This window comes from Haematobia irritans, chromosome 3 (genome assembly GCF_050003625.1).
Source record: "Haematobia irritans isolate KBUSLIRL chromosome 3, ASM5000362v1, whole genome shotgun sequence".
NCBI lineage: Eukaryota > Metazoa > Arthropoda > Insecta > Diptera > Muscidae > Haematobia > Haematobia irritans.
In genome coordinates this window covers 107064233-107088600 of record NC_134399.1, presented here as the reverse complement: position 1 = coordinate 107088600, position 24368 = coordinate 107064233, and the positions used below count along the sequence as shown (strand labels likewise).

At 30.9% G+C, this 24368-nt stretch overlaps 1 long non-coding RNA gene across 1 annotated transcript; it reads right to left on the bottom strand.

Moving 5' to 3' along the window:
- Positions 1 to 6950: 6950 nt before the first annotated feature.
- On the bottom strand, positions 6951 to 7434 carry LOC142231833 (uncharacterized). The gene is made up of 2 exons (XR_012720936.1): positions 7202 to 7434; positions 6951 to 7144 (listed from the first exon to the last, which is right to left on the bottom strand). It is a non-coding gene; the product is annotated as an uncharacterized LOC142231833 (long non-coding RNA).
- Positions 7435 to 24368: the final 16934 nt, after the last annotated feature.

The window sequence follows — 24368 nt, the reverse complement described above, 5'->3', positions numbered from 1 at the left end:
CTTTCAGCTGGCTACATGTTTAATTGAAGCTTAATTTTAGTAATGTGTAATTTTTCTCTCTCCAACAACGTTTCGCACAAAACAACATTAGACGTGGTGGCATCTTCATTTTTATTAAGTCTAAGATACCGCAACATATATCGTATTTGAATGCAATTCAATTCAGATTTTTATTAAAAGTTGGCAAATCGAAAAACCAGTCGGGAGAGATATCAAATATTAACGTCGTGCATAAAACCATAAAACGTAGAGAGTTTAGCTATAAACTGGGTGTTAACCCAATAAGTGATATTTACGAATACTATTATGAAATGGCCAATAGGATGAAATCATCATGAAAAATTGTCTAATAGTTTTTTTTTTAACATTAAATTATGTTTACTATATTATATTATGTCATGTATATAGATTTTTGTGCCAGAGAAACAAAAGACTTAAGACACAAACTCATTGAATTCAGTTTTGTGTCTTAGATCTTCCTTAACCATGGAAAGGGATTGAATATTAGAGCTCGACCGAAGCGGTATTTTTTCTTAAGCCGATGTTCGGCAATAAAAGCAATAGGTTAGGTTAGGTGACAGCCCGACGTATCAGGCTCACCTAGACTATTCAGTCCATTGTGATTCCACATTGGTCAACTTCTCTCTTATCACTCTTATCAGTGCTGCCCGATTCCATGTTAAGCTCAATGACAAGGGACCTACTTTTTATAGCCGAGATCGAACGGCGTTCCATATTGCAGTAAAACCACTTATAGAAGCTTTGAAACACTCAGAAATGTCACCAGCATTACTGAGGTGGGATAACACGCAGAGAAGAAACATGATTGTCACAAGCATATTCGAAGAGAAAAATAATATGATAGGAGCTATTTTTGCGGCGACCATATAACATTTTCACCTGCAACCACGTTGGCTCAGTGAACATGGTTCTAAGAAAAATAAAATTGTCCTCATCTAAAATGTTATTATGTTACGATCTAAAATGTTATGCTATTCGTCAAAAATGGTTTTCTTCCAGTTAAAAGAACATGGTCACAACTTAAAATGTTTTGATCTTTATGAAAATACTTTTTTCGTCGTCGAAAAAAGGACGCCACTTGAGAAAAGAAAACACAAAATTAACTTTATTTATTTGTTTTTATTTATTTATAAACAAATTCCTTGTTTATTTGTATTTATAATGTCGTGCAAGCAAACATCACATAATTTTACACTCTCTATTTCGGTTCAATTTCAACAATAAGTAATCATTCCCTATTTACTTTGTGTCCTTCAAATGTACAGACGCAGACATCATGTAACTGCAAATAAAAATAAGTTATACCATTGATATATGGTATAATGCAGAACAAAAAAACAGGTACATTTTTCAATTACACTTTCCTTTTTTGTGTTCACATAAAACCACGTGCCACTTCTGAATAAATATATTAACACAAAACACAGTAATTCCGTATCCTCCCTCCATTCCAAGAAACAACACACGAGTGACGCCCAAAATGAAAATCGTGTGTACCTGCTCAATGTTTTTATAAAATTCTTTTCGCTGCAAAAAATTAAAAAAAATATATATTGTCACGAAAACAATGTACATGGTCTTTATGCCCATGTAATGGTTCTAGGCATGTCTATACGTAACCTATAAAAATACTTTTTTCCCTTTTTACTTATTAAAAAAAGTAAACAAATTGAGTGGTGATTTTCCTCGTCCATGTAATGGTCTCAAATTCTATCATTTAAATAATAGAACATGTTTGCGGCATTTGAGAACCATTTAAATGCTTATTGCCAACATATATTTTTCTCCGCTCGAATATTATTTTTACAAAGACAAAATACATGGTTTTAGCGACAATTACATACTATAAATAAGCATTAAATGAATGCGTCAACCATGTCCAAATAGGTTTTTTTCTGTGCGTGTACAAAAAAGTCAAACAATTTTTTAAGACCCATATTTTTTCTTCCAGATTTATCTTCTAATCCTCCCTAATAGATATTTGTCATCCAATGCAATAAACAAATGGTTCATATTGCTTTATGAATCTGATGAAGGCCTCGGTTTTTATATAATTTTTTTTTATATCTATATAACTTACAATTACTTTAGGCATAAGTGAGATTAGCATACATTAAAATTGCATGATTATTTGATCGTCAAAAAAATTTGTTCGTCGATCAATTTGTCAATCGATCAAACCAACCGCCGATGACGGATCACTCTTCACTACCATAATGCGAGCATTTAAAACATCGATTTGATGGGTGACCCGCACGGTTGACACAGTTGGTAGAATTCTACCAAAAGTGGTAGTTTTTTTTTACTGTTTGGAAGATTGGTAGAATTCCTGATGTTTTGGTAGATTTTGCAAAATATTCCTCTCCAACATCTTCATAAATTGTCTATAGATATGGTTAGGTTAGGTTAGGTTAGGTTAGGTGGCAGCCCGATGTATCAGGCTCACTTAGACTATTCAGTCCATTGTGATACCACATTGGTGAACTTATCTCTTATCACTGAGTGCTGCCCGATTCCATGTTAAGCTCAATGACAAGGGACCTCCTTTTAATAGCCGAGTCCGAACGGCGGTCCACCGCTGAAAAACTTTTTTTGGTGTTCGGTCGTGGCAGGAATCGAACCCACGACGTTGTGTATGCAAGGCGGGCATGCTAACCATTGCACCACGGTGGCTCCCTATATAAAATTATAAATTATTTATCTATAGATAAAAAAATAAAGTTTTGACAAAAATTTCTATAGAAATAAAATTTTGAGAAAATTTTCTATCGAAATAAAATTTTGCTAAAATTTCCTATAGAAGTAAAAATGTTGACAAAATTTTCCATAGAAGTAAAATTTTCACAAAATTTTCTATAGAAATAAAATTTCTACAAAATTTTATTTCGAAATAAAATTTTTACAAAATTTTCTGTAGAAATAAAATTTTGAGAAAATTTTCTATCGAAATAAAATTTTAACAAAATTTTGACAATATTTTCTATAGAAATAAAATTTTGACAAAATGTTCAATAGAAATAAATTTTTGAGGAAATTTTCTATAGATATAAAATTTTAACAAAAAATTTTCTATAGAAATAAAATTTTAACAAAAAAAAATTCTATAGAAATAAAATTTTAACAAAACATTTTCTATAGAAATAAAATTTTAACAAAACATTTTCTATAGAAATAAAATTTTCACAAAAAAATTCTATAGAAATCAGGAAATACAACCGCCGAAGACGTTTCACTCTTCACCACCAAAATGTGAGCATCCATTTTATGGGTCATTCGCACGGTTGCCACAGTTGGTAGAATTTTGACACTATTTTCTATAGAAATAAATTTTTAAAAAAAATTTCGATAGCAATAAAATTTTGAGCAAATTATTTAATGAAATACAATTTTGAGAAAATATTCTATAAAAATAAAATTTTAAATAATAAATAATAAAGGGCCCAAAATTGAGTTATCTCTCCCAGCCAGATCTATACTAAAGGCTGTGGAAAGGATCATTCGTCCGAACCGAAACATGTACAGTCCAGGCGTGTATAGATTTGTATCTGGCGTTTTCTTTTCAATGGCTCTATTAACCATGTTCCTTAATCTATATCTGTCCATAAAGCTCGAAAAATAATTGTATAATTAGATATAATGCATTTGGACGTCAATTGCCTGTTTTCGGTATCAGGCTAACATGAAAATATAACAACATTTTAAGTAAGACTTTGACAAAAATTTGACAAAATTTTCTATAGAAATAAAATTTTGACAAAATTTTCTATAGAAATACAATTTTGAGAAAATTTTCTATAGAAATACAATTTTGAGAATTTTTTTTATAAAAATAAAATTTTTAGAAAATTTTCTATAGGAATAAAATTTTGATAAAATTTTCTATGGAAATAAAATTTTGACAAAATTTCCTATGGAAATTAAATTTTGACAAAAAATTTGGATAAGTAATCATTCCATACATTTGACAAAATTTTCTATAGAAATAGAATTTGGACAAAATTTTCTATAGAAATACAAATTTGACAAAATTGTCTATAGAAATAAATAACAACGTTATGATAAATAAAAGATGTTGGTTTGAGGCAAGCCAGGAATTATTTAATAAAATTACAGAGAGTTACCTCAAAAAAATTTTGACAAAATTTGCTATAGAAATAAAATTTTGCAAAATAAGATTTTTTAACATTTTAGATCGTGACCATTGTCTTTTGATTCTAACACAATTCTTTTTATCAATATAATAACATTTTAGATGAGAACAATTTTATTTTGCTTAGAACCATGTTCACTGAGCCAACATGGTTGCAGGGTAAAATGTTACATGGTCGCCGCAAAAATAGCTCCTACCATATTATTTTGCTCTTCGAATATGATTGTGACAATCATGTTTCTTCTCTGCGTGTGCGTTAAGAATGCATGTTTTGGAGATATCTCAATCATAGTGGGAAAGTGCTACGGCAACTGATTCAAAGGCATGGAAAAGTGTATAGATCTTAATCGGGAATATTTTAAGAAATATATGGACTATGTGAGCCTGAATTAACTGGCTGCTATGATACCTAACCTAACCTTATCTAAAAGCTTGTTGTCTGCTCTTAGATAAGGTTAGAGTAGGTATCGTCTGCAAACTATTACACCCAGAAAAAAGTGACCCCTTCTTTAAGTTAAAATGAACTCATTGTGAAGAAAGTTGAACTTCGTATAGCGCCAAAGACATTTTTATTTATTTGAACGATGTGATTTTCGTAGAAATTAGGAATAATGCATTCCATATATTAGTTAACATTTTCCTATATTTATATACCACTATACTACAGAATGAAAAAAATTTAACTAATTTGAATTCATATATGGAATGATTTTATTGAAATTTTTTCATTCATTTCGACAAATCTTACACATTGTTTGGTAAAACTTTTACTTCATAATTAGAACTGCTTACCTTCGTTTTTAAATACAATTTTATTTATTTCTATAAGCAATTTTATTTAAAAGACATGTTTTATTAATATATTGAATATCTAATTATACAATTATTTTTCGAGCTTTATGGACAGATATAGATTAAGGAACATGGTTAATAGAGCCATTGAAAAGAAAACGCCGAAACGAATATATTTATTAAGAATCAACAGCATCGAATCTCTTTGAAATATTAATTTATTATTCCACTATTTCCAATTTCCGTGTGATATTATCAACTGTAAAACGCACTTTTTCTTCTTCTTGTACTTTTCACTTTTAATAAGTTGCTGCCTAACGATTTTGTCCTCCTTTTACAATTTCAATACCTACAAATATAAAAAATCATAAAACATTTTTGTTGCAAAAGGTTAGCGTCACTGAATATTACCTGATAATTGAAGATTCCAAAATGAAGACAAATGAAAGGGTTGTTATTCTGCTGGTGTTTTCTTTCTTTATACACTATCACGAATATTGATAGATTTATTTAAAAAAACGAAAATTTTTCTCACTAATTTAAAATAACAAATATTTTATATATTTTATTTGTTATTTATTATATTATTTTACCATATTATTTTTTAACAATCTCTGCGTATACCAAAACAACGCGATTCCAACTAAAAAAACAACCGACGCGCAAATATATCGATTACACCCACGCGCAAACACATCGATTACGATGACAGGTATCGATTACAGGTAGACAATAGAAATGTAGGAAAATTTCCTATATTCTAACAAGTGTGTTTCCCTAAGTTTTGAAAGGATTGCATACTTCTTAGTACGAATGAACTAAAATATTTTTCTATGCCAAGTGTTGTTCGTATGTATGAAAAACTTTCTATTATAAAGGAAGTCGCAATTATCATTATATAAGAAATTTTACTAATTTTGAGGAAACTTGGTTTTAGTTCGGTTTTTGTTTATTTTTACGAATGCTTTGTTATCGGTGAATAAAATTTTCTTTTTCAGTAGTAAATTCTTATACCCAGCGAAGAAAATAGTATGAGTAAAATTCCATGCCTTATTCTAGTTAACGAACTAATCCTAACTGCTTACAGTTTAGGATTTTTTTACTGAAACGAGTAAATTTTATTATTTTTCACAAAAATTTACCTTAATGGAAATAAAATGGATAAACTATATTGATGAAAATTTTTTCCTTTAGTTTCGAAGGCACTTTTTTCTGGGTGTATTTGCAGACATTTTCCTATGGGCATATTTTTCTATTCGTAAAAATCTTTTTAATTAATTTAATTTAAATTGGCAATCAAATTACCTATTTGTACATGAAGTTTTTGTAAGCAAGTGTAATTTTCATATTTTGTGATGCATCTTACATTTTGGCTAATTGATTTCTTTTTTTTTGCAAAAAAGACATGACTAATGACAACCGACTCATAGTCACATTTTGAACATTTGCTATACTTTGGAGTGCAGACACAATAGCTAATGACCTTACCATCCCATGATTATGATGCTTCGGGTCGTATAATACACACAAAGAAAATGTTTGTTATTAATACCATTATAATTGAATATTTGCTAAAATATATCAGCCATTTGGGACCTTGGAAAGTATCGGCCTTAAAATAAATAAAAATAGTAAACAATATTTAGTATATTTTGGAGGTTGTTTTTTTTTTTTTTTTTTTTTTTTGTATCCTTTATAACAAGATGCAATTTCCCTGCCAACATTTTTTGAATTTGGGGACTCTTTTGAGAATCCCCACTACGTCGAAAACAATCATATACGACATCAAAAACTCGTCGGAAAAGCGCCGTCACTATTGAGAAGTTGTACCACGCCAAGTTACTACAAAAATGTTTCGCATGAGTGCAATTATTAGGTGCCTTTATAGATCAATTTAGAACGACGCCAATAAGGGACCCTCCAAACAATCAGAAAAAGTGCATTTTAAGATAGTTGTAAAAGAATCATTGTGGTCGAGTAAAACACGTTTGTTTAGATATTTATTAATTTGATTAAACATTTACAAATTCTTAAAAATATAACATTTATACCACTATCACATTACATTTAACATAATTTTTGGCATTAATGATGATGTTGAGTTAAAAGTAGCGAGTTACATGTTGCTGCGTCTATCAACCAGTGTTTTTATTCCATGGAGGCAGCGTGTCTGTAAAATATCTGAAAAACAATCACTTTATTCCATTTGGAAAATCACCAAATTGTTCACCAATATACCATTCACAATTTTAAGCGTATAATCTATGTTTTCAGAACTTTATTTTCGTTTTTATTTAATTAAAATATAACAAGCTGGTTGCGCTTGGCGTTTCACAAAAAATGGCTTTTTTAACAGTAGGGATGGCAAATTACTTGCATGTACTTTTTGATGTACCTTTTCATGATGGTTGAAGTGACATTTACGAGTCTGTGGTAACGATGAGGTTGAAATGGAACTTTGAAATGCTGGCAGGGTTGTAATACAAAACAAACTTTAAAGATTTTTCAACGAGCAAACATATTTTTCTCAGCGTAATTAAATGTGTGAGCAAAATCATGGAACTAATCACTCAATCGTCTAACAATGATGACGTGCGGATAACGTTTCCTAGTGGTAAATGTGTTTTGTCCATTTGAAATGAAAGATGATTGCTTTAGTTTAGTAACAGTTTCAAAATGGTGGGAAACAAGGAATTGTTAGATAAGGAAATCAAAGTAATTTTACCAAAATGTCTTCTACACGCTCACAAAAAATCGCTTCTGTAACATATACTCCCAAACATATTTTGCTTCAAGCATATATATTTTTGGGTATTGCCCAAACATTTATATGTTTGATCTCTTCCAATATATAATATGTTTGAAAGCATATTGGTCTAAACAATATATGTTTGGTTAGTCTAAGTTCCAAACATTTTGTATTTTTGCATCCAAATTCAATAATGTTGTCTTCCAAAAAACAATATGTTATTATGTGAACATATAATATGTTTAGAAGCATTTTGCACCCAAAAATATTATATGCTTAAAAAAAATTCTCCCAAACAATATTGTGCTCAAAATTTTATTTATTTATTTATATATTTACAATCATAATGAATTATGAAAATAAACAGGTAATATAGGTGCTAACAACATAGGTTTTCGACCTGAATGCTCAAAATTTTGTTTCTGCCCAATTGTATATTCCCCCACATCTTTCTCACTTCCACGATATTTTTTAGTTCTTAGCACCTTTTTCTGTAATACAAACATTGTAGAAGAAATTATTCAATTGTATAATTTTTTTTATTTTAATTTTACCTTTTGCCGGACGGGGATTCGAACAGCGGACCACACAGTTTGTAAGGATCAAAGAAGAGCTGATCAATTGCCCAAGGAAAAATAAAATGTTAATTTTGTAATAACAAGCAACAACCACCAACTTAATTCAATATCGCTCCCTGTTAAATAGCGCTCCAAGCTACTAAACACATATATGTTTATAGGCTATTTCTAAATTAATATATGTTTGCATCCAAGTATATTATATTTACAAACATTTTATGTCCCAAACATAATATGTTCTAACATATTAACATATATGTCCCAAACATGTTATGCTAGTTTATGAACATTATATGCTTGCACTCAAAAATATTGTGTTTAAAAATTTGTGTTCCAAACATATAATGTTTATAGCCAAACATATGAAAAACAGTCTTTTTCATCCGTGTATTTGCAATTATTATATATAAAAAAAATTATAATAATTAAACTTATTTTCATAATTAAACCTACCATTAGAAAAAAGTCTACGAAAATTTCTTTAACTGACTGCACACAGGGAAGAAACATGATTGTCACGATCATATATGGTAGCTTGTTTTTCATATGTTTGGGTGTAAAAATTATATGTTTGGAACTAACATTTTTAACACATTATTTTTAAGTGTAAGCATATAATATTAATATTACAATATTATAACATATTAACATATATGTTTGCGACAAAAATGTGTTTGCGGTATATGTTACAGAAGCGTTCTTTTAGGGTACATGTACCATTTTCTCTCACGTTGAATGGAAATTTCAAATTTCTTGACACAAATATAGAATTATTAACATAGAACGTTTGTGAAGTTATTTAACCAAAAAAAAACTTAGAACTCTTTTAGGGAGTAGGGCCTTGGTAAGTCCCTTTACTGGCAACTACATAAAAACACTCTATGTTTCCTGTCAAATACATGAGAGAAAGTGAATATTTAAAAGTTCTTAAAAAATTATCATAACATTTTTTAGGATTTTTAATTTTTTGTGTTAATTTTTTTAGTAATTTTTGATGTATGTAATTTATAATTAAAAATATGATATTTTTCTACACTGAAAAAATATTGCCGTGAGGCCAAAGATATTATGTCCTTAAAATACGAATGTTGATTAGTCGTTTTGTCCATATAGTTAAGTGATTCGACTTAAAATTGGGTATCCTAATATGAAAGAAAATTTCGTTTTACTAAGTTATGTATGATTTATTGTATATAAATTCCAATTACAAATGATAAATAACAATGGTTTGTTAAAGCAAAATTGTATAAACAAATCATAGTAAGACAAAACAAATATTTGTTGTGTGTCTGATTGGCTTATTAATTTTCTTTTTATTCGACCTTTATAATAAATAAATTTATATAAAAATAAATAAGGTCAACTTGGCTTTAATAATTCTGAAAAAATCTTCGAAATTAATGAAATCGTCTAAATTTGTTGACTTTTTGCATATTAGCTACAAAGCAAAAAACGTTTGAATATACACACAAAAAAATTTTTGATTTCAATCACGAAAATCGCGGATTCAATCATTTTTTTAATTGAAATGTCTTCAATCACGAAAATGATAGTATCAATCATCCATTTTGATTGAAAACCAACACGATTTTCAATTAAAAATTTAATTGACTTTTGTCACGGAATCAATTAATTGTGTGATTGAATCAATTAAAAACGTGATTGATTTTTAACATAAAATTCAATCACAGTTTTAATTGATTCAATTAAAATTTTAATTAATTTCGCGACAAAAATCAATCAACTATTTGATTCATTCAATTAAATAATTAATTGAAATTGGCTATAAATTTCGGTCAAAAAATTTATATATTGCGACCCCAAAATCGTATTTAGTTTTATTTGAAATAAAATAAAATATGTATTTCTTATAAAACATATTCAATATTTTATTATTTTTTGAATTATGCAAAAGACAAATAAATTTGGTTCTTGTCATTTGTGTTTTGTTCTAACATAACTTACAAATACAATTACTATCAATAACAACTATAGGGTGAAAAAATAAATTATATAAATCATTATCTTCCTTATAATAATAACCATGTTAGCATGTTCCTTCTAATATGTAGATGCGCCTAGATTTCCAAATAATTCAGCAGCCTGTAAGCTAAATTAGAATAATTTGAATTTAATTTTGTTCAATTAAAAGTTAATTTTGTTCAACATTACCTGCATAGAATATCAAGTTCAATTCTTAGTTCCAGGTTACAGATTTATAATCTTCTTTTGCAGTTGTAGTCTTTTAGCATAAAAAGGTGTATTAAGGAGCTCGGTAATTTAATTTTAGTAACAATTCCTTTCCAAAATCCACACATTGAAATCGTCTATTAAAATTTGAACCAATGAAAGACAAAAAATAATGGGAAAACAATGTAGTATTTGGTATTATATTGATGATACTTTGTAAATTCTGGAAATAGAAAAAAAATATAAATGGTAAATACATATTTTTATTATTTTCGGATATTTTTCATATTTTTAAATCCAAAAGAAAGAACTTTTTTTACCATTACATAATTCAGCTCATTAGTTTATATATCAGATATACTGCTCTCTACTTGGGTTCAAACTGAAAAAGGCAGGTAAAGCAAAAATGCAATTTAGTGCCAACGCCACTTCCCAACTTCAAGGTGAATCTTCCAACAAACCCATACCGCTCTTGGTTTTAAGAAAACTAGGAGTGAAAAAAATTTATAATTTTAAAAGATCAAGACGTGGGTACCGTCTTGATCTTTTAAAATTATATTTTTTTTGTTGCAAACATATTCTTATATATTTGATAAAATGATGGAGTTGATGGGATTGATTGGTCAATTTCACAAAATAAAATTGGTCACTAAAAGAAATGAATAAAAAAATATATTATTTTAGTTCGTTTAATGTAAACAGGCTTCAATGGAAACCCGTATTCACATTTCACAATTTCTTACCTTCAATAAACGTAGATTGTTTTCCATTTTTACAATACCACAAACACAGGTAATTTCAAATGCGTTCTCTCATATATTTTTTCAAACCTTTAGCACGTGGCCATTTGTTGTTGCACCTTTTATTTATTTCAACCCTTTGCTATGATTTGTTGTTGCGTTCAAAATATTTATGTACACATTTTCAATGCAGCAGACAGAATGTCGCCAATCATGTTTTTCAATTTACGCGAAAAACAAAAACCCAACCGTTCGTTACAAGTTACTTCTACAGACTGATCTCTCCATCATACATTGTTGAATAAATACCCATTCTCTTGTTCTCTTTTCGCTCTTTCCATTGCTCAAAATTATTCAATTTCAATCACAAAGGTGATTGGATCAATCACATGTGTAATTGGAAACGGAAAAAAATTTCAATCACGTTTGTAATTGAAAATTATTTCCGAATTGATTAACAAATTGATTGAATCAATTAATATTTTAATTGGAAACGTTACAAATATCAATCATTTTTTAATTGGGTTTTATTCGGATTTGATTAAATAATTAATTGAATCAATTAACATATTAATTGAATCCGTTTCCAATTCAATTAAGTGTTTAATTGAAAAAATGTTGGTGATAATTTTTTGTGTGTAGGATATGTTGTTTAACACTTTATTTTTAAGGCGTTTTTTAATTGAAACATAACATTATTTTTACTCATAGTCGAGTCTGAATTTGGAAATTTAAGTTGTCGTTTTTATTGGACTTTGATAGCACATGAAAAAAATTAATAATTTAAATTTGTTTCCTAGAATCAAGTACGCAAAACTCAAATTTAAAAGAGAACTCTGTCTTAAATGTGTTCTTACTTCCATTATCCGCTTCTTTGGCTCAATAAAAAAATCATTAGTGTAAAGACAATATCTTTGGAACCGGGCATTCCTTTTTTTGCAGTGTATGGGGGCTCAGTTTGATTAAATAAATAATTAAAAAATAAATAAATTGGAGAAGAGTAGATTTTGCTCTATTGTTTTAAAAAAGGGACGTCCCTTGCCCGACCAAATATCTAAAAATAAAGTAGCGGATCTTTGAGTTGACATCACCTTCAACCTTCAGGAGATATGGCCAAAAGAAGTTTTTCATATAAAAATTTAATTTTTGTACCCTCCATCATAGGATGGGGGTATATTAACTTTGTCATTCCGTTTGTAACACATCGAAATATTGCTCTAAGACCCCATAAAGTATATATATTCTGGGTCGTGGTGAAATTCTGAGTCGATCTAAGCATGTCCGTCCGTCCGTCTGTTGAAATCACGCTAACTTCCGAACGAAACAAGCTATCGACTTGAAACTTGGCACAAGTAGTTGTTATCGATGTGGTATTGAAAATGGGCCATATCGGTCCACTTTTACGTATAGCCCCCATATAAAGGGACCCTCAGATTTGGCTTGTGGAGCCTCTAACAGATGCATATTTCATTCGATCCGGCTGAAATTTGGTACATGGTGTTGGTATATGGTCTCTAACAACCATGCAAAAATTGGTCCACATCGGTCCATAATTATATATAGCCCCCATATAAACCGATCCCCAGATTTGGCTTGCGGAGCCTAAAAGAGAAGCAAATTTTACCCGATCCGGCTGAAATTTGGTACATGGTGTTGGTATATGGTCTCTAATAACCATGCAAAAATTGGTCCACATCGGTCCATAATTATATATAGCCCCCATATAAATCGATCCCCAGATTTGGCTTGCGGAGCCTCAAAGGGAAGAAAATTTCATCCGATCCGGCTGAAATTTCGTACATGATGTTGGTATATGGTCTCTAACAACCATGCAAAAACTGGTCCATATCGGACCTTAATTATATATAGCCCCCATATAAACCGATCCCCAGATTTGGCTTGTGGAGCCTCTAAGAGAAGCATATTTCATCCGATCCGGCTGAAATTTGGTACATGGTGTTGGTATATGGTCTCTAACAATCATGCAAAAATTGGTCCACATCTGTCCATAATTATATATAGCCCCCCATATAAACCGATCTCCAGATTTGGCTTGCGAAGCCTCAAAGAGAAGCAAATTGCATCCGATCCGGCTGAAATTTGGTACATGGTATTGGTATATGACATCTAACAACCGTGCAAAAATTGGTCCACATCGGTCCATAATTATATATAGCGCCCATATAAACCGATCCCCAGATTTGGGTTGCGGAGCCTCAAAGGGAAGCAAATTTCTTCCGATCCGCCTGATATTTGGTACATGATATTGGTATATGGTCTCTAACAACCATGCAAAAATTGGTCCACATCGGTTCATAATTATATATAGCCCCCATATAAACCGATCCCCCGATTTGGCTGGCAAAGTCTCCAAGAGAAGCAAATTTCATCCAATCCGGTTGTAATTTGGAACGTGGTGTTAGTGCATGATCTTTAACAACCGTGCCAGAATAGAAAAAAATTTGTTAACATTTTATTCCGTTCATAATAAAATTTTCATCATAGTCAAAATTTTATTTCTATAGAAAATTTTGTCAAAATTTTATTTCTATAGAAAATTTTGTTCAAATTTTATTCGGTTCATAATCATGGTTGCCACTCGAGCCAAAAATAATCTACCAAAATTTTATTTCTATAGAAAATTTTGTCAAAAGTTTATTTCTATAGAAAATTTTGTTAAAATTTTATTTCTGTAGAAATTTTTGTCAAAATTTTCTTTCTATAGCAAATTTTGTCAAAATTTTTATTTCTATAGAAAATTTTGTGAATATTTTATTTCTATAGAAAATTTTGTTAAAATTTTATTTCTGTAGAAAATTTTGTCAAAATTTTATGTCTACTTTGTCAAACTGAATTATATACGTATTGGATCGATCTTTTTTGATTTAATATATACCACGTATGGACTTACATACAGTTTAGAAGATGGTGTTAGGAGGTTTTAAGATACCTTGGATGGCAGTGTTTAGAAGAAGTTTCTACGCAATCCATGATGGAGGGTACATAAGCTTCGGCCTGGCCGAACTTACGGTCGTATATACTTTTTTTTAGGTTTTCGGTGGATTTTTCAAGTTTTTGGGGGTGGTCACGAATTTAAGTCCTTTTCGCTCTAGGACGCATATTTAAGGAGATATGGGCAAAAGAAGTTTTTCATATAAAAATTTCAATTTTGTTGGGTTTGGGTTTTTTTTCAATATTTTGGGGATGGTCACGAATTAAAGTCCTTTTCGCTCTAGATATGGGCAAAAGAAGTTTTTTAAGCATATCGACCAAATATTAAAAAATCGGTATCCTAAATTAAGTTCTGACCTCTGTAAATATCATCCAAAAATTTGTATAATAAATTTCAACAAAAAATTTGTTTCAATTTCATGTAATAATTTTATCTTTTTATCTCATGCTACAAAATTTGTGCCATGCGAAAAAATTTCACCAAAAATGTTATCTCATGCTACAAAATATTACCAACAAAGTTATCTCATGCTATAAAATAAAATGACTGTCATGCGAGAAAAGTTCACCGACAGAACTTTGTTTTTGGTTAACATAGTTTCGCATCCAACAGATTTTCGCCAAAATGTTTGTTTCGTGCTTGTAATTTTCCATAAAAATTGTAACTCATACGACAATATGTTAGTTTATCACATGCTTATACGTGCACTCTGCTCCCAGTATCCCTATTTCTCCAGTATGCATTGTTCTCAGCTTTACGACGCTCTATTGATAATAACATGGATTCTATACAGGAGTTTCATGCATTTGGATGATTCTGGGTTTTCATTGGCGTGAGTTGTGTGAAGATGGATTGTTTTGGAATAGCTTCGTGAATATGAAATAAGATTTCAAACAGAATGGGAAATTTGTTATACCAACATTCTTTGGGGATGGAAAAAAATCAAAAAAAAAAAAATGTCAATTCAATAATTTTAGAGCCCTCATATTCTTCTCATGCACACTTAGCAACACATTTGGTACTATGTAATTTTTACATTTCCAGCAGTTTCTTATTACATAATAACTTTCACTTAACACCCTCATGGTAAAAAAAAAACTGAATTGAATGAACATCTAAAATCCTTATTGAACTATGCCAAACAAGTAACTTACTCAATAGACAGACATTCGTTAAAGTGGTCACCATCGAATGGTAGGTAAAAAGTCCAACTTCTTCTATGCAACACCGGCTAGATATTGCACATTTACTTACCACAGCTGCCTTCTCAGTGGCTGCATTGATTTTTTATTGGATTGCATCTTCGAATTAATTTCGAAGAAGTAAACAAAACTGGTTAGTCATTCTTCAAATGTTTGTTGCCGTATTGTTAGTTATGAATATTAGGGATAGTCGAAACAAAAACATCATATATATTTTCGCACAGTGGATAAGAAAGGACTTTTATATGAAGGGAAATTAATTTATGTTTATGAAGTTGTAACGGATAAAACTGAAGAAGATTACTACACAACCAAAATATAAATTCACCATGAAAGAAAATGTACGTTAGATTTTACTAAAATATTTTAATAATAGAAGAAAATTAAAAAAATAATAATTTAAAAATGGCTAAGATGTCCCCTATGTATTGTGGGGAAAATATGTGGACTAAACCCGAAAATTTTCTTGTATACGACAGCGGTTCGAGCTATAATTCTATATGGTATTGTGGTCTGATGGTCGACACTTCGAAAGGCGATAAGTTTAGTTAAAGCTAAGCCAATAGCGTGTTTTTGTACCTCAGTGCATTTAGTAAGGTAGGAAGAGATTCCCTAAATGCCATGTTGCATCTATTGTCTTTAGACATATTGGCCCAACAAACAAACAAACAACAACGGCTGAATGCTTGCTATGGTCAGGCACAGTTCGATTCTCAAAATAATACCAGATGTGTCAAACGTAGTTGAAGGAATGATTCAATCACGAAATTAATTGATCCAATTAAGTTTTTAATTGAAATGTCTTCAACCACAGAAATGATAGCATTAATTATATATGGAGCTATATCTAAATCTGAACCGATTTGGATGATATTTGGCAGGTTCGGTTGATAACACAGAGGGATACCTTTTGCTAATTTTGAGTAAGATTGGGTAATAAATAAGGGTTTTGTGGCCAAATTTGGGAAAATCGGGCGATACATATATATGGGAGCTATATCTAAATCTGAACCGATTCCGATGAAATTTTGCACACTTGAAGATTGATGAAAAAAAATTACTTTTTGCCAAATTTGACTATAATCGGTTAGTAAAAAAGCGCAACGTAACCCCATTTGTCGAAATCGGGCGATACATATATATGGGAGCCAAATTCAATAGCGTCCGTCTTTGTACCCAAAAAACACCCTGTACCAAATATCAACAAAATCGGTTAATAATTGCGACAGGAATCTTGCGAACAGCAAATACATGGACAGACGGACGGATACCAAGCGCTAGATCGACTCGGGAGGTGATTCTGAGTCGATCGGTATATATTTTATGGGGTCTAAAATCAATATTTCTGGTAGGTACATTTTTTGGCGGATCAAAGTTATTATACCCAAACCGCTATGTGCTTTAGGGTATAAAAAATGAGGGTCTTTAATATATCGCTATTATTTTTTTACTACAAATTTCCCCTCATGACGGCCGCATAAACCTATATCAATAGTCTTGCTGTGCGATCTAACATCTTCTAAAAATCACACATTTTTTATATCAGGAAATCCCAAATTTGTTTCTAGTCCCCATTTTCGAGCTGGGTCCGGACCCTGCCGATATAGTGTGCTCTATATCTTTTTCAAGGAGAGAAGGTAGTGTCCACAGTATCTTCCTCAAAATATGCTTTACATACACCATCAGCAACTGGCGTATATGGCGTTAGGACCACAGTTTCCACTCGAGCTAAAAATAATCTAAAAAAATGTGGAGAAAAATTTTCCAAAAAAATATTACTTTGCCAAATTTTATATCTATAGGAAATTTTCTCTAAATTGTCTTTGCTATAGAAAATTTTCTCAAAAGTTTATTTCTATAGAAAAAAATTGTCAAAATTTTAATCGGTTAGTAAAAAAGCGCAACGTAACCCCATTTGTCGAAATCGGGCGATACATATATATGGGAGCCAAATTCAATAGCGTCCGTCTTTGTACCCAAAAAAACACCCTGTACCAAATATCAACAAAATCGGTTAATAATTGCGACAGGAATCTTGCGAACAGCAAATACATGGACAGACGGACGGACACCAAGCGCTAGATCGACTCGGGAGGTGATTCTGAGTCGATCGGTATATATTTTATGGGGTCTAAAATCAATATTTCTGGTAGGTACATTTTTTGGCGGATCAAAGTTATTATACCCAAACCGCTATGTGCTTTAGGGTATAAAAAATGAGGGTCTTTAATATATCGCTATTATTTTTTTACTACAAATTTCCCCTCATGACGGCCGCATAAACCTATATCAATAGTCTTGCTGTGCGATCTAACATCTTCTAAAAATCACACATTTTTTATATCAGGAAATCCCAAATTTGTTTCTAGTCCACATTTTCGAGCTGGGTCCGGACCCTGCCGATATAGTGTGCTCTATATCTTTTTCAAGAAGAGAAGGTAGTGTCCACAGTATCTTCATCCTCAAAATATGCTTTACATACACCATCAGCAACTGGCGCATATGGCGTTAGGACCACAGTTTCCACTCGAGCTAAAAATAATCTAAAAAAATGTGGAGAAAAATTTTCCAAAAAAATATTACTTTGCCAAATTTTATATCTATAGGAAATTTTCTCTAAATTGTCTTTGCTATAGAAAATTTTCTCAAAAGTTTATTTCTATAGAAAAAAATTGTCAAAATTTTATTTCTATAGAAAAAATTATCAAAATTTTATTTCTATAGAAAAAATTGTCAAAATTTTATTTCTTGAGAAAATTTGGTCAAAATTTTATTTCTATCGAAAATTTGGTCAAAATTTTATTTCTATAGAAAATTTTGTCAAATCTTTATTTCTATAGAACATTTTTTCAAAATTTTATATCTATTTTGTCAAAATTGTATTTCTATAGAAAATTTTGTCAAAATTTTATTTGTCATTTTTTTCAAAATTTTATTTTTCAAAATTGTATTTCTATAGAAAAATTTTAATCATTTTATTTCTATTGAAAGTTTTGCCAAATTGTATTTCTATAGAAAATTTTGTCAAAATTTTATTTCGATAGAACATTGTTTTCAAAATTTTATTTCTATTGAAAGTTTTGTCAAAAATTTAGTTCTATAGAAAAAATGTTCAAAATTTTTTTTCATTCAAATTTTTTTAATCATGTGGTGAAAATAGGGTACCTCATTTTTTGATATCTGGTGGGGGAGGGGGCATCCCCCTTGCCCGACTTTTTCAAAATTGGACCAAAGTTCTCCGATTTGGCTGAAGGTTAGAGGTGAAGTCCAGACAAAGACCCGCTACTTTATTTCTCGATCTTTGGTCGCGGAGGTGGACCAAACCTTTATACGATTTTTGTTTAAAGTACAGTAAAAAACAAAAATTCTCCGATTTGCTTGAGATTTACCGAGAACACGCCGTGAGGTTATGAATTTATTATGAAGTACCTGATGTTTTAATATTTGGACGGGAAGGAGGACCTCCCCCTTGCCACACTTTTTGAAAATTGGAACAAAATTATTCGATTTATTTACTTGAAGGGAAGGTTGAAGGGGGTGTCTAGGCAAAGAACAGCTACTTTATTTTTCGATATTTCGTCCAGGACGGGGCCTCCCCTTTGTCCGACTTTTTTTTTAAAGTACAGTGAAAAAACTAAAATTTTTCGACTTACTGAAATTTTACGGAGAAGTTGGGGGAAATTATGAAATTTATATGATCTTTTAATCATATAAATTAGGTTGGGTTATGTGGCAGCCCTATGTATCAGGCTCACTTAGACTATTCAGTCCATTGTGATACCACATTGGTGAACTTCTCTCTTATCACTGAGTGCTGCCCGATTCCATGTTAAGCTCAATGACAAGGGACCTCCTTTTTATAGCCAAGTCCGAACGGCGTTCCACATTATATTTTAATAATTAAGACCGGTATGGTGCAATTTTTGCATGGTTATTGGAGACCATATACTAACACAACGTACCAAATTTCAACCAAATCGGATGAATTTTGTTCATCCATGAGGCTGTGGGGATCGGTTTATATGGGGGCTATACGTAAAAGTGGTCCGATATGGTCCATTTGCAATACCATCCGACCTACATTTATAACAACTACATGTGCCAAGTTTCAAGCCGATAGCTTGTTTCGTCCGGAAGTTAGCGTGATTTCAACAGACGGACGGACGGACTGCTTAGATCGACTCAGAATTTCACCATGACCCAGAATATGTATACTTTATGGGGTCTTAGAGCAATATTTCGATGTGTTACAAACGGAATGACAATGTTAATATACCGCCATCCTATGGTGGAGGGTATAAAAAACTTCATATCAGAGAAGTGCGGTTTTTATGTAATATGAAAGATTGTGGAACCTAGATTTTAGGACAACGATATTATTAAGGGCACATTTCTTTAAAATAAAAAAATATTAAACGAAAGTTCACAAAATATATTTTTTCAATAAATTTAGGACACATATCTCAGAAATTTCGGTTATAGTCGTATGTCTTTGAAGTAAGAAAAATTTTCTTAAAACTAATGAAATCATTTTTGATTTAAGGGAAAATAATTTTAAATAAATAGAAATATTGGATATTTGGATTTAAGATAAGAAAGGTTCAAATATAGCCTTCATCTTTATCTTGGAAGCAATACATGAAGGAAAAGGACTAAATATCTTGATCCAAAAAAAACTTTTTTTGGAGTGTATCTTCGCTGAGCATTTATAAGCTTAAAACGGAGAGCAACAGGAATTAATCATTTACTATAGTTAACTATATAATCGCAAAAAGACATGAAACATACAGCCATCATCTATTTCTTCACCTCCAAGTGAATACTGACCACGAAAAATGTGATGATTTCATTGTTTTCTAAATTTTATATATTTTTAATGCAGAGACATTTATAAAAACGAAATATATTAGACATTATTTGAATACCATGTTGTAAAAGAGTTTAATAACTCTAAATTTTTAACGGATGGTATATCCCACATATTTTAATTATATTTTAATATTTGGTCGGAGAAAAATAAAGAAGCCTCAAGTACATGCCGTGAAACAATTAAACTTTTCCAATTTGCTTGAAATTTACAGAGGATGTGGGGTAGGTTATATTATTATAATGAATATCTGATTTTGTGATATTCGGAAGGGAAAAGGGGCCACCCCTTGTTTTACATCTGCATAACCGCCCTATTTCTGTATATAAATGAAAAAGCAAGTAGTCCGATTTTTTTGGAATGTACAGGACACGTGTATGGAAACCATGGAGTGATTAATCAGTACTTCAGATTTTGTGCCCCCCCCCTGACCATACTCTTTAAAAGAGTTCAATTTAATTTAAGTTAACGAAAATATGCTTCGAGAGGCTCAGCGGGCCGGGTTACGCTAGTTTCTTTAGAAATTTTTCTCTAAATTTTATCTATAGAATTTTTTCTCAAGTAGTTAAGCATAGAATAGAACAGCACTCATTAAAAACAGAAAAGTTCAGCACCTGGGACATCATACTGGACTGAATTTCTCACTTAGACCAAAATATCGGACTGCCTCTATACCTAACCTAATCTATCCTACGAAAACGGTATTCAATGACAGGGCATTGTATACTGTTTTCCAGACATTTGATGGAATCTCTCATCTCTTGGTGTCTGGTAGTACGAACCTCTTTGTTTTCCTTGTTGTGTTTGAAATGTACATATTGCAATCTTAGGAATACCGTACTTTATAGACATTTCCCAAAGGTTTAAACCATTTTTACCAAAATATTGATTTTTCTCGAAAGAACGTTTATTTCGACTCATTCGTTTTAATACACAGGCCATCGCATAATTACAACTAAACTCAGTGATGTCGGATTTTTCTTTTTCGTGAAATCGAACGTAAATTTTGTTCATTCGCTCGCTATTTAGAATACTCAATGTTAAGAATTTGGACGTTCGTGGATTTTCGCTAAATAGGTTCTTCGTTAAACAGAGCTTTGACTGTACTATTTTTTGTGAATGATTTTTGTTTCAATTAAGAAATTTGTTGAATCAATTAAATTTTTAATTGAATATTTTTTTTTAAACTCAATTAAGACTTTAATTGGAAAAATGTTCGTAATTTTTTTTTTTCTGTGCAGGAACACTACAGGTGGCTGTGAAGTGGGAACTAGCTACCTCTGGCTACCCACACAGAAAAAATATCACCAAAATATTTCCAATTAATAAGTTGATTGAAGTTGAACATTTTTTCAATTAATAAATTAATTGATACAATTAACTTCTTAATCAAGATGAAACATTAAGTAACTGATTGAAAATTTGTAATTAAAAGTGTATCTATTAACAATTAACTTTTTTAAAAAGTAATGGAAATTTTTTTAATTTTTAATTAAAAATTTATTTCAAACAATCAATTTTTTAATCAAACTAAAAACAATAATTCAACAAGGAAAGTAATTGAAAATAGTTACGTTTTTATGAAAAAATCAATTGAGTTTTGCAATCAACATCAATTAAATTTTTAATTGAATCAAATAAAAAATTAATTTTGAATTTACTAATGAAATCAATTAATTTTGTAATCAAGTATTTTTTACGCCCAATCAAAACTGTGTGTGATACTATTATTTTCGTGATTGAAGACATTTCAATTAAACAAATTAATTGCATCAATTAATTTCGTGATTGAATCAAAAAAAATTGAGGGTATAAACTCACACTGCTCGTGAAAGCTGTTATGATGGCGAATGTCCGGTGGGAGAATTGCAAGATTTGCAATGACACCAAGCAAATTTTTCTCCTAGTATCAAGTACACAAAATTCAGATTTAAAAGAGAATTTTATCTTAAATGTAACTTCAATTCTTCGCTTCTTTGGCTCGATATCATATCAAAAACATTAGTGTAAAAACGAAATTTTTGGAATTAGACACTTTTTTTCAGTGCACTTTGTAAAATATGATAGAATCGAAAGGAATAATGAAATCAGCTTTACCGAAAAAAAATATCACCAAAATATTTCGAATTGAAAAGTTGAACATTTTTTCAATTAATAAATTAATTGATACAATTAACTTTTTAATCAAACTTGGAAGGCTAAGGCAATTAAAAACAAGTATATACGGCCGTAAGTTCGATCAGGCCGAATCTTATGTACCCTCCACCATGGATTGCGTAGAAACTTCTACGAAAGAATGTCATACACAATCGAATTACTTGGGTTGTGGTATCTTAAAACTTCTTAACATCGTTTTCTAAATTGTGAGTTAGTCCATACGTGGTATATATTAGACAAAAAAGTTATGTATATGTAAGTCTACAAATAATTACGAATCGATATGGACTTTTGCACGGTACATAGAGAGCTACAATTGAAATATGGGGGTCTTTTGTGGGGGCTATATACAATTATGAACTTGATATGGACCAAGTTGTGTGTAATTGGCGATCGATTTATCTGAGGGCTATATATAACTATAGACCGATATGGACCTAGTTAGGCATGGTTGTTAACGGCCATATACTAGCACAATGTACCAAATTTCCACTGACTCGGATGAAATTTGCTCCTCCAAGAGACTCCAAAAACAAATCTCGGGATCGGTTTATATGGGGGCTATATATGATTATGGACTGATATGGACCACTTTTGGCATGGTTGTTAAATATCATATACAACCACCACGTACCAAATTACAACCAGATCGGATGAATTTTGCTTCTCCATAAGGCACCGGAGGTCAAATCTTATGATCGGTTTATATGGGAGCTATATATAATTATGGACTGTTTCTACATGGTTGTTGGATACAATATACAAAAATCACGTACCAAATTTCAACCGAATCGGATGAATTTTGGTCTTCCAAAGGGCTCCGGAGGTCAAATCTGGGGATCGGTTTATATGGAGCCTATATATAATTATGGACCGATTTCGACCAATTTTTGCATGGGTGTTTGAGGCCATATACTAACACCACGCATCAAATTTGAACTGAATCAGATGAATTTTGGTCTTCCAAGAGGCTCCGGAGATCAAATCTGGTGATCGGTTTATATGGCGGCTATATATAATTATGGACCGATGTGGACAAATTTTTGCATGGTTGTTAGGGACCATATACTAACACCATGTACCAAATTTCAGCCGGATCGGATGAAATTTGCTTTTCTTAGAGGATTCGGAAGCCAAATTTGTAAAAGTGGACCGATATGGCCCATTTAAAATACCATCCGATCTACATCAATAACAACTAATTGTGCCAAGTTTCAGTCGATAGCTTGTTCCGTTCGGAAGTTAGCTTGATTTCAACAGACGGACGGACGGACGGACGGACATGCTCAGATCGACTCAGAATTTCACCACGACCCAGAATATATATACTTTATGGGGTCTTAGAGCAATATTTCGATGTGTTACAAACGGAATGACAAAGTTAATATACCCCCCATCCTATGGTGGAGGGTATAAAAATGTTTAATTTAAAAAAAAAAAAAATTTTTTCGAACAATTATTTTTTTTAATCAAACTAAAAACACTAATGACCAGTTTTTCATTTTCCGATTAATAGACCACCGGTTAGTAAAGTTTTTGTTTGGGATCAGCTGTTTAATCGACACGATAAATAATAACAAGACATTGAGAAACCGGGCCTAAGTCAGTTAAGAAATTTATTGAAAATAGTTACGTTTTTAATGAAAAAATTAATTTTTTTAATTGATTCAATTAAAAAAATTAATTGAAATTTGCTAATGAAATCAATTAAGTTTTTAATCAAGTATTTTTGTGATTGATCCTATCATTTGAAGACCTTTCAATTAAAAAATTAATTGGATCAATTAATTTCGTGATTGAATCAGAATTTTTTTTTTTATGTTTATTCATTGTTATGAGATGATTTCCTTCTTGTCCTTGATACTCGTTTGAAATATAGGATACGTATTTTTAGTAAAAAAAAATAATTCAAATTTAACTTTATTGTATGTATATTTTTTTTTTTTTGTGAAACATTGTCAATCATTAT